A 12453-nucleotide genomic window follows, 5' to 3' on the forward strand; every position below is an offset into this window, starting at 1 on the left:
CTCAGATGGGGCTGTTCTCAGCTCGTAGAGGTCCCCCACATTCCTTGTCAAAAAGTCCCCTCCGTCCTGAAGTAAGCAATGGTGCTTCCACTCTCTGACTTCCTGTCTGTGACCTCTAGGCATTCCACAAAGAATTTAATCAGTTTAGAATTCATCAACCTACTAGTTTAAGGATTTAGGATACTGAGGTTCTAAGTGAAATCTCCAGATTTAAAGGGCTTGTATGATTAGGTCAGGCCCAAACTCATCATCTCCCTTTATCTGACAGTGAGCTGTGAATTATATAGCCTAATTATGGAAGTGAAATTTGTCTGTAAACCGGGGGCAGGAATCTTGGGAGACTTCTTAACATTTTGTCTAACACAAGTTACATGATTTTTACCAGTATGAGTTTCATTTTTATAACAAAACAGAATTGAAATCAGGATCCAAAATGTGTGTTTGCCACAAATATAAATATATTCTACAAATGAGAAACTGAATTAGAGGTATTCTTAGCATGCTTTTGGAGAAAAACTAAATTGAGATACCTTGGGTAGTGTATCCGTTCTCACACTGCTATAAAAATACTGAGACTGGGTAATTTATAAAGGAAAGAGGTTTAACTGACTCACAGTTCAATGTGACTGGAGAGGCCTCAAGAAACTTATAATCATGGTGACAGGGGAAGCAAAGCACCTTCTTCACCAACTGCCTAAGCAAAGGCAGTAGGAAGGAGAATGAATGCAGGAGGAACTACTACACACTTAGAAAACCCTCAGCTCTCTTGAGAACTCACTCACTATCACAAGAACAGCATGGGGAAGCTGCCCTCGTGATTCAATTGCCTCCACCTGGTCTCTCCTTTGACACGTGGGGATTATGGGGATTACAAGTCAAGATGAGATTTTGGGTGGGGACACAGCCAAACCTTATCAGGTAGTACTGCCACAATTGTAGTTGTTTACTTAGCTGCATTCCTCACTAGTTGCTAATATCAAAGGCAAGAACTGTCTTTTATCCATTTTTGTGTACCTAGTATAAATATTTGTTAAAGAAATATATATATATTCAAAATAAAATCAAAGCTATACAGTCAAGTTTCAACCAATCAAAGTAACCACCAGCCAGCTTAAATTAAAAGGAGAATGATTGTAAGAGTACAGGAATGCCTCATGGACTCTTAATAAAAGATCCATACAACTGACGCTCCAGAGGAACCAGGGCAGCTCTAGAGATGTCAGAAGAAGGGAGTTCTGGACCCCTGTTTATCGTTGAGCATTTCCGTTGGTAGTCTTGACATTGCACTCCTGATCTTTATAGGTCTCTTCTAAATTTTAGGTACCTGGGAGAGAGAAGTTGATTGGTCCAAACTGAGGCAGGTGTCTGCCCCTTTATCCGATCTGGTTGAGGGCAAGGCTATTAGTGTTACCTAATGTTGACATTATGGCCCATCCAAGGAATCACTGTGAGCTGGGTGGACACCCCAAGAAATGGCCCTTACATGTAGTAAATACTGATAGCTGGCTGACTACAGGCAGCATGGTCTCACTAAGTCATGGAAACAGCTCAGAAAACATGGGGCGACTTCGGTAATTCTGGTTTATTTTTTCGGCCTTATTAAGATCATTTTTGTTCAACAGACATTTACATCGTAGTACACCTACTCCCAGCCAGGTACCACACTACAAGCTGGGGATACAAAGGAATAAGATCTCATCCTTGTGCTCAGAGTGGGAGAAAAACCAGCACAAGTAATTTTAACAGAGTGTGGCAAGTACAGCAATGAGAACACACATGCCATGTTCCATGCTCTGGAAAATGGGTCTCACTCTTATCCGTGGGAGAAGTCCATTATTTCTCTCCCAGCAGCTCTTAAAGATAATTATAAAAACACCTACAAACAATTACAATTCCTGACTCTGTTCTCTTTGAGGCACTGGGGCCTAAGAAACTTAGGTTAATTATATGGAAAGGAAAGTTTCGGCCGGGTTGGTGGCTCACACCTGTAATCCCAGCACTTTGGGAGGCCAAGGCAGGCAGATCACTTGAGACCAGGAGTTCAAGACCTGTCTGGCCAACATGGCGATACTCCATCTCTACTAAAAATAGCAAAATTAGCCACGCGTGGTGGTATATGCCTGTAGTCCCAGCTACTTGGGTGGCTGAGGCACAAGAATCGCTTGATCCTGGGAGGTGGAGGCTGCAGTGAGCCAAGATCGCGCCACTACACTCCAGCCTGGGCAAGAGAGACTCTGTCTCAAAAAAAATAAAAATAAAAGTTTAATTATAAAGCAAACAGATTTCATTTCTTATGAGAATCATAGGATATGAGGGCTCAAAAGTTCTCCAGATATCATTCAGGCCCCACTGCTTGTCTGAAGTATAAATGCCTTCTCTCCTCTCGTTCCCCTCTTCCTACTTTTTGAAATTGCAGCTATGTCAGCTCTCCATGACTTGATGCTGAGGGATGTGACCATTTACTATTAAGTGGATTATAAAGGATTATGTACTGTAACTTCTTATAGCAGCTTCTTCTTTTCAGTGAGAGTAATTGTCGATTGTCTATTATATAAGGTTAAAAAAATTTAATATGGACTTTAAAGGCCACGAAAGTCATACTAATTTGTGAAAAAAAAAAATCACTAAATTGTGAAAAGATAACTTGGCCAATTTGAGCTAACTTGGTTCAGTTCATCATGATCTCTCAATAAGAATTCATGTACAGCCATATTTTTAATGCTGATAACCTTTGAAAGAGATATGAAAAGCCATCTATTTAATTACTGCCAAGTATAATCTGCGCTGTGAGTTCTAGATCTAGAGCAGACGTGGCCTGTTGGCTTTCGGCCCTAAGCTGAGCTGAGCTTTATTGTGTTGTTTCATGGGGGAAACTGAATGGGAAATGGAATTACCACTGGGAAAATGCTGTTCTTTACTCATGAGTGATGGATTACTTTTTCTATATGTGAGCAAACTGCTGAGGAATGGACCGTACTCCCTGAAAAACAATAGCCAAACCATCTCTGAACATAATAGTATCTGCTCAAGGCATCTGTAATGCAGTCAGAAAAAATAGATACATGCTTGATACGCTATGTCACTTTATAGGTGTAGTTTTTCTCCCATTTGCTTTGGTTTGGTTCATGCCTAGATAGTCTAAGAATCCAAGAAGTATGGAGCTTGAGAGGGCACCTAGACTTCGTATCTTTGTTTATGCTGTGCCTCATTCCACAAAGAATTTAACCAATTTAGGATTCTTATAGCTAAGCTACTTACTTAAGGGATCTAGAAACTGAGGCTCTGAGAAGTGGTTTCCCCAAAGTCCCTCTGTTAGTTAGTGGCAGGGCTGGAACTGAGACTCCTGCATTTCTGTCTCCTTATTGAGGAGATTTGTCATTACATCCCAACCATTCATTCATTTGTTATTTCAATAACTATGTTAAGCACAAACACTTGCCAGGCACTGTGTTAGATAGTGTAATAGGAAGTAGGATGGACATGAGTCCTGTCCTCAGAGTGCTTACCATCTAGAGAGAAATTCAGATTTGGAGGAAATGTTCATACAAATCAGTTAGGCAAAATATGAAAGAAACAGACCTATAACAGCAATCGTTGTCTAGGGTGCTATGAATATATTAAGAAGGTCCTGAAAGGCTTGTTCTAGGAAATGACGTTTATGATGAGCTATAAAGGAGAAATAGGAGTAAATCAGCCAAAGGATTTGTCAAGTAGAGTAGAAGAGAATAGAGTAAGGGAAGACCCTGAGGTGGGCAGATCTCCGTTCAGCTGAGAAGTGGAAAGAAAGCCTGTGTAGCTGGGCCGGGGATGGTGGATCACCTGAGGTCAGGAGTTCAAGACCAGCCTGGCCAACATAGTGAAATCCCGTCTCTACTAAAAATATAAAAATTAGCCAGGTATGGTGGCATGCACCTGTAGTCCCAGCTACTCGGGGAAGCTGAGGCAAAAGAATTGCTTAAACCCAGAAATGAGAGGTTGCAGTGAGCCAAGATAGTGCATCCAGCCTGGGCAACAGAATGAGACTCTGTCTCAAAAAAAAAAAAAAAAAAACAGCCTGTGCAGCTGGACTGGGGCATAGTGAGCAAGGGAAAAAAGCACTAGAGGGGGCCAGATGTGGGGGCTGGAACCTCAGAGCCTCTTTATTGACTTTGCACTTGATCCTAAGTGCCTTAAGAAGCCATAAGAAGGGGTTAGAAACATGATCAGTTTTATGTGTTAGGATCTTAACTTTGCTGGGTGAAGAGTGGGTTAGAGAGAGGATGTAACTGGGTTGCTTTTACATTAATGCAGGTGAGAAATGATGATGGCTTATAGAAATAGGATCGGATAGAAAGATCCAAGATATGTTTTGAAGGTAAAATCAATGAGACGTGCTGGTTGGAAGTACAGATGAGGGAAGAGAATTTTCAAGAATGACCTCTGGTTCCTGGTTGAACAACTGGACAGTTATTGTTGACATTTACTCAGGTGGAGAGAATTGGCTGTGGAACCATATGGTGACTGAGTGGGATAAAAAGCTCTATTTTATTTGAGATGCTTGTAAGACATCTAGTGGAGATATAAAGTAAGAATTGGGTATGCAGGTTCTAAGCTCAAAAGATTTAGGCTAAGTATGTGAATTTGGAAGACAACTCTATATAGACTAGTCTTTTAAGGGAAGGGAATAATTCACCTAGTTAGAGGTAATTGAACTCACATTGGAGGGGAAGGATAGGTGAGGTATAAATTAAACAAAGAACACAAAAATTAGCCGGGTGTGGTGGCCCATACCTGTAATTCCAGCTACTCTGGAGGCTGAGACAGGAGAATCACTTGAACTCAGGAAGTGGAGGCTACAGTGAGCTGATATTGTGCCATTGCACTCCAGCCTGGGTGACAGTGAGACTCCATCTTAAAAAAAAAAATGAAAGAAGAAGGAAGAAAGGGAGGGAGGAAGAAAAAAAAAGAGAAAGGCATTTCAAGAAAAGGCAGTGATCTGTGACTTTCAAGCTACTCACCCTGTAATGGATCTTAAAGCATTCCCCAAAGATAGCATGCTTTGGGTAGAATGCACTACTCCAGGGCAATCTGTAAAGAAATATGTACTTGAGGGGCGTGTGTTATCGATAAATCACCCCGTGTTGCAGACTGGCAACAAGAAGATGCTACTGTGCATCGCACTTAAGAGGGAACTTAGCAGAGAGCAAAAGCTATTTGATAACAGTGACTCCAGTTATGCTGACGGACCAGGAAGCCCTGAATCCATAAAGGCATACCTTAAACAAGCTCCACCTTCTGAAGGACTTACAGTTTACACAAAAAAGGCAGGGGAAAACGAAGCTGTCTTAGAGTGGGACCACCTTCCTGTTGATGTTCAGAATGGATTTGTCAGAAAGCATGCTATATTTTATAGAACCATCTTTGGAAATGAAACTGCTATGAATGTGGATTCTTCCCACACAGAACATGCATTGTCCTCTTTGAGTAGTGACACATTGTACCTGGTACGAATGGCAGCATACACAGGTGAAGGTGGGAAGGATGGTCCAGAATTCACTTTTACTACACCAAAGTTTGCTCAAGGAGAAGTTGAAGCCATAGTCATGCCTGTTTGTTTAGCATTCGTAGTAACAACTCTTCTGGGAGGGTTATTCCACTTTAATAAGGGAGACTAATTAAAAAACACATCTGGCCTAATGTTCCGGATCCTTCAAAGGGTCATATTGCCCAGGGGTTACCTCACGCTTCTCCAAGGCACAATTTTAATTCAAAAGATCAAATGTATTCAGATGGCAATTTCACTGATGTAAGTGTTGTGGAAATAGAAGTGAATGACAAAAAGCCTTTTCTGGAAGATCTAAAATCATTGGACCTGTTCAAAAAGGAAAAAATTAATACTGAAGGACACAGCAGTGGTATTGGGGGGTCATCATGCATGTCATTTTCTAGGCCAAGCATTTCTACCAGTGATGAAAATGAATCTTCACAAAACACTTGAAGCACTGTCCAGTATTCTACTGTGGTACACAGTGGCTGCAGACACCAAGTTCCATCAGTCAAGGTCTTCTCAAGATCTGAGTCCACCCAGCCCTTGCTAGATTCAGAGGAGCAGCCAGAAGATCTACAATTAGTAGATCATATAGATGGTGGTGATGGCGTTTTGCCCAGGCAGCAGTACTTCAAACAGAACTGCAGGCAGCATGAATGCAATCCAGACAGTTCACATTTTGAAAGGTCAAAGCAAGTTTCATCAGTCAATGAGGAAGATTCTCTTAGATTTAAACAACAGATTTCAGATCATATTTTACAATCCTGGGGATCTGGACAAGAGAAAATGTTTTAGGAGGTTTCTGCCCCAGATTCTTTTGGTCCAGGTACTGAGGGACAAGCAGAAAGATTTGAAACAGGATGCAGCCTGTGATTGGTGAAGGAATGGCTAGAAGTTACTTAGCACAGACTGTGCATCAAGGCAGCTGCATGCCTCAGTGAAGGACTAGCAGTTCCTGTTACACTTCAGCAGTACCTATAAAGTAAAGCTAAAATTATTTTATCTGTGAACTCAGATTTTAAAAAGTCTTTACTCTCTGAAGATGATCATTTGCCCTTAAGGACAAAAATGAACTGAACTCTCACATGAGCTATTTCCATTCCACAATACCTGGGATTCTACTTGAAGCACTACATAAACTCACTTTATCCTCAGACTAACTGAATGACTTTGTGCTGTTTCAGGATGTTTGCGCTGAAGAAAAACAGAAAGCTTATCTGAAATTTATAAAGTAAAACTTTTTGTTTTGCTACATAGAAAATAAGATATTTAAATAATAAGCTTAGTGAGCACAGCTATATTAATTTTGATTAGAATAGTCATCAAAGTGGCTTAGGGACAGTTAATATAAAAGATTAGAGGAGCAAGGTCTAGACCATCTACTTCAGCTAAAATAACTTAAAAAGAGGTTCATAGGCCATAACCATATGAGCCTAGCTTTTGTAATCTGACAGAAAAATGAGAAGTAGCCTCGCGTATATCAATGTACACAATATTCCTTAGGTCCCTTCCGTTGATAGTGATGCTGCCAGTTGTTACTGGAGGAAAGGAATTCTAGAGCTTTAACTTGGCAGATTAAAAATACTCATTTTTTATTCATCAACAATCAGTAATCTCACTAGTTTTCAAAACTTAGCTTATTATTGACAAACTCTTTGAAGATCAGTTTTACAAACTCAACAGAGTGCCATGTTAAGAGCTAGGGAACCCCCAAACTATCTGAAGCATTTAAAAAATTGCCATTTTTAAAGGCTTAAATTGTTAATGTTTATATATATAAATGTCATTGACCTTTCTTGTTAAGACTTCAGAGAACTGGGTATATGAAGCACTTTATACAGTATATATCTTCAGCTTAAATTTTGTTTTGAGTAATTTATTTTTATTTTTATTTTATTATTATTATTTTTTAATTGTACTTTAAGCTCTGGGGTACCTGTGCACATCCCACAGGATTGTTGCATAGGTACACACATGCCATGGTGGTTTGCAGTCTCTGTCCCTCCATTGGCTACATCAGGCATTTCTCCCAGTGTTTTCCCTCCCCAGCCTCCCCGTCCCCCACTGTCCCTCCCCTATCCCCCCACCCCCAACCTATTCCAGTGTGTGCTGTTCCCCTCCCTATGCCCACATGTTCTCATTGTTCAACACCCGCCTATGAGTGAGAACATGTGGTGTTTGGTTTTCTGTTCTTGTGTCAGTCTGCTGAGAATGATGGTTTCCAGATTCATCCATGTCCCTACAAAGGACACAAACTCATCGTTTTTTGTGGCTGCGTAGTATTCCATGGCATATATGTGCCACATTTTCTTTGTCCAGTCTATCATTGATGGGCATTTGGGTTGGTTCCAGGTCTTTGCTATTGTAAACAGCACCACAATGAACATACCTGTGCATGTGTCTTTATAGTAGAATGATTAATAATCCTTTGGGTATATACCCAGTAGTGAGATTGCTGGGTCGAATGGAATTTCTGTTTCTAAATCCTTGAGGAATCGCCATGCTGTCTTCCACAATGGTTGAACTAATTTACACTCCCACCAACAGTGTAAAAGTGTTCCTTTTTCTCTACGTCCTCTTCAGCATCTGTTATCTCCAGATTTTTTAATGAACGCCATTCTTACTGGTGTGAGATGGTATCTCAATGTGGTTTTGATTTGCATTTCTCTAATGACCAGTGATGATGAGCATTTTTTCATGTTTGTTGGCTGTATAAATGTCTTCTTTTGAAAAGTGTCTCTTCATATCCTTTGCCCACTTTTTGATGGGGTTGTGTGTTTTTTTCTTGTAAATCTGCTTTAGTTCTTTGTAGAAGAACTAAACTGTTCTGGATAGCAGCCCTTTGTCAGATGGGTAGATTGCAAAAATTTTTTCCCATTCTGTTGGTTGCTGGTTCATGCTACCAGACTTCAAATCATACTATAAGGCTACAATAATCAAAACAGCATGATACTGGTACCAAAACAGAGATATATATCAATGGAACAGAACAGAGGTCCTGGAAGCAACGCCACACATCTACAACCATCTGATCTTTGACAAAACTGACAAAAACAGGCAATGGGGAAAGGATTCCCTGTTCAATAAATGGTGTTGGGAAAACTGGCTAGCCATGTGCAGAAAGCTGAAACTGGACCCCTTCCTTACACCTTACACTAAAATTAACTCCAAATGGATTAAAAATTTAAACAGAAGACCTAACACCATGAAAACCCTAGAAGAAAACCTAGGCAATACCATTCAGGACATAGGCACAGGCAAGGACTTCATGACTAAAACACCAAAAGCAATGGCAACAAAAGCCAAAATAGACAAATGGGATCTAATTCAACTTAAGAGTTTCTGCACAGCAAAAGAATTTTTTTTAAATTTTTAAGTAGGCAAAGATGAAAACTTTCTTATTTTTAGTAAGTGTTTGAAGCAAACTAAGAGGACTTGGGCAATATTTACTAAAACAAAACAGAACCCCACAAAAATGTACATCTTGATCTTAGCAAATGTCCTTATTATAGAGATACTTAATAAAGAGATGATATTTTAATATTTGCAGTTCTGAGGTAGAGTGGAACTTAGTTTCCCATTGTGATTTAGAAATTTTTTAAACCTTTTTTCTTCAGGGGAGAAGTGAGCCAGGCCTCGAGTTTAGTGCTAAAGCCACTAGTGTGCTTATGCTGTTCCCTAACCACTGCATGTGACACGGAGGCAGAGGCTGAAAATAGGGGCTAAGAAAGTAAGAGGAAATTAGCAAGTGTTATTAGTTGTTGACTACTGCTATCAAGTGAACTCAGAGGAAACAGGTTTTTCTGTCATATTTAAGTTATAGAAACCAGGCAGACTTAGAATAGTTTCTAGAGGTTATCGAAGAATAAAAAGCTAAGAAAACTTGGTATACATTTACAATTGGAATATAATTATACATTTTACTCTCAGAATATTATTTACATTAGACTTCCTGTTTCTTTTATATTCTTGCATTTATATAATACCTGATCCTTTCAGAGTTCTTTCACATATATGATCTTCTTTATGAAACAAAGTAGATGCTTTATTCTGATATATACGGTTTCCCACTTTAGGGCAAAAGTAGGTTAATGGAATGACAAATTCAAAGTAGATGGGGAAAACCAAGCACAGAGCAGTCAAGGTAGGGACAGAGAGACCCAAATTTACACAATAAGATAATGGCATCACCACCATTTACATTGATCATCAAAGACTGGTCTGGATTTGTCTTGCTATATGTGTCAGGAAATTTATACCTATTACGTTTTTCATTTTCTCAAAATAAGTCACATGATTGTAATGTTTAGCTGCAACTTTTCTCATAACAGTGTCATGAAGAATATTGTAGTGTGAAGTTTGTACATTTCAGTGTCAGTTATAACAGTGTGAACTCATGATCTAAGGGAATGAGAATGGAGGATCATTGGAGGCCATGATATAAACAGATTTGCATGTTGAAGCATGTATAAAACATGATACTGTGAGTGAATACCCCCATCCCCAAGAACACTTTATACATATTAAATAGATATATGATTACTGTGCAAAAAATTCACTCTGGAAATGAATAGATATTAGAGCACGAATATGTAATGTACATCTTCTGCCCTAAGGAGAAAAGAAATCATAAAACTTGTTTTATATTCAAAATTACATTCCCGAGCATGTCTTAGAGTAATCTATGTTTTGATGCATGTAAATTGTATTTTAGGTAGATAAAGAAACAAATCTGGTTTATTTATGTAAAAACTAGTCTAATAAAGTTAGTAGATTTATCATTTTAAATCTTGTATCTAAAAGTGTTATTTAAAGTAACACTAGCACATCAGAAAACCTTTTGTAGACAAAACTAGTTATCACTAGTTTTTGCAGCTGCGATTGCTCCCTTTAGGGCTAAAAACAGGATCCAAATGTTACATGTGTTGATATTGTAACTTGTCAGTTACTGATGTCTGTGGTATCCTACCCTCATCTCTCAAAGGGATAATACTGAATAATTATTAGAAAACGATAAAACTTTATGCTTTGTACCATTAAATCCTGAAATTTTAATCCTATCCTTTTTTAGTATGGATCAATCAGCACTTGGGAACATATTTAACATCTGAGTAGCAGCAGGGAAAAAAGCAAATTGCATTCATATGTTCTATGTTCATATCTCTTATCTACCTAATTGTTCATTTAATTTCACCCTTATTCCTTGATAAGGGATTTTACCACATGAAGTCATCCAATGACCTTCCGTCTTATTGTGAAGTTAAAGATTAGTGAAGTATACTTATAAAACATTTATTAAAGCTCAAATTTAAAGTAGAGCATCTCGTTTGAGAAAGAGAAATCAGGCAATTATTAAAGATGTCTTTTTTCTACCCACTTAACCAGTTAAAACCATGCCATGTAAATGTAGAAGTAGAATAATCGTATTGAATTCCCGAAAATATTTCTGTTTACTGGCCAAGTAAATCAAGCAGGAGAGATCTTCCTTCATTCTGTTATAGTCCACATCATTCTCTCTAATTTTGCTCAGTCGTTGTTAAGAGCATATTTCTAATCCATACACTTTTGTTTCAATAAAGTTTTATTTTGTTGAGATGAGTAAAATATCAAAGTTATAAGCTACATAAGACAAAAGTTTAATTGTTCAAAAAAATTTACTGGGATAGCTTTCTATTATAGGTATTATTGATTATATTGCTCAGATAAGGTTACTTTCTAAAACAATGTTTGTACTTTTCTGTAAATTAAAAGAAATGGAATCATAAAATGGCAAGTGTTTTAGGGTTAGCCTAAAATTGGGCATCGTCACAGATTTCAAAGAAAGTATGAACTAGCAAGCTTATGCCTAATTCTTCCTTGGTCTGGTCCTTGACAGCAGTACCTTTTCAGACTTCATAAACAGAATTCAGACAGATGAAGTCAAAACAAAACTTTACAGAGCCAAGTGTATTAACTGTTGCATTAATCTGTTTTTTCTATCATATACACTGCTAGTATGTGCATTAGTATGATATTCTCATATGCATTGCATTAAAAATTAAAAGGTGGGAGCTCAGGGTGAGCTCTTCTATTATTCATTTGTTCCTACATTTTCTTTTCTTTCTTTTTTTTTGAGATGAAGTCTCGCCGTGTCGCCAGGCTGGAGTGTAGTGGCTCAATCTTGGCTCACTGCAGCCTCCGTCTCCGGGGTTCAAATGATTCTCCTGCCTCAGCCTCCCTATTAGTTCAGACTACAGGTGCACACCACCGTGCCCAGCTAATTTTTGTATTTTTAGTAGAGACGGGGTTTCACCATGTTGGCCAGGATGGTCTCAATCTCTTGACCTCATGATCTGCCCTTCTGGGCCTCCCAAAGTTGTTTCTAAATTTTTAAGGGCTTTTTCCTCAGTCAATAGTTTCTACAAACTGGTTAGTTTAACTTCATTACCCATTTCATTAAAGTTGATGGATTGTGATGAGATGCATTTAAGGCCGATAGTGATATTTTTTTATCCCTTGAACACAAGCTTTGTCTGAATGATGTTCTTTTATCTCTTGAACACAAGCTTTGTCTGAATAATAATTACAAGTTTCAAATGCTGTTACATTAATACCATAATGTGATGTGTCAGAAACAAAGGGATATTTTAAAGGTAGATATTTGAAAATTCTCTAGTCTCAATGTATATGTTTATTGAATATACTCTAAAAATAAATGTGCAAATCGTTAGTAGGACAATGCAGTGGTTAGCATTGGGTATGTCTCTTTTATATCCTAGCTATGTCCCATTTTCTTCTAAGTGCAGTCCTTTAGTGTTCACTTGCTGTTTGGAAGGCTTGTTTAGAGTATAGTATGTATTTTTACCTTTGCAGTGAATTGCATGTGCTGATTGTAACTACAGCTGTCATTTTTACGTTGACATAACTCCAAATGTTATCTTAAATAT

At 38.4% G+C, this 12453-nt stretch overlaps 1 protein-coding gene and 1 pseudogene across 10 annotated transcripts in view; both read left to right on the forward strand.

The window, feature by feature from the left end:
* Positions 1-12453, forward strand: part of PATJ (PATJ crumbs cell polarity complex component) — a 399000-nt gene that overhangs the window by 265461 nt on the left and 121086 nt on the right. The window lies entirely within an intron of this gene.
* On the forward strand, positions 4976-6592 carry LOC105710151 (interleukin-6 receptor subunit beta-like; annotated as a pseudogene).

Source organism: Aotus nancymaae, unplaced genomic scaffold, assembly GCF_030222135.1.
Source record: "Aotus nancymaae isolate 86718 unplaced genomic scaffold, 86718_ANA_hifiasm-v0.15.2.pri h1tg000007l, whole genome shotgun sequence".
NCBI classification, from domain to species: domain Eukaryota; kingdom Metazoa; phylum Chordata; class Mammalia; order Primates; family Aotidae; genus Aotus; species Aotus nancymaae.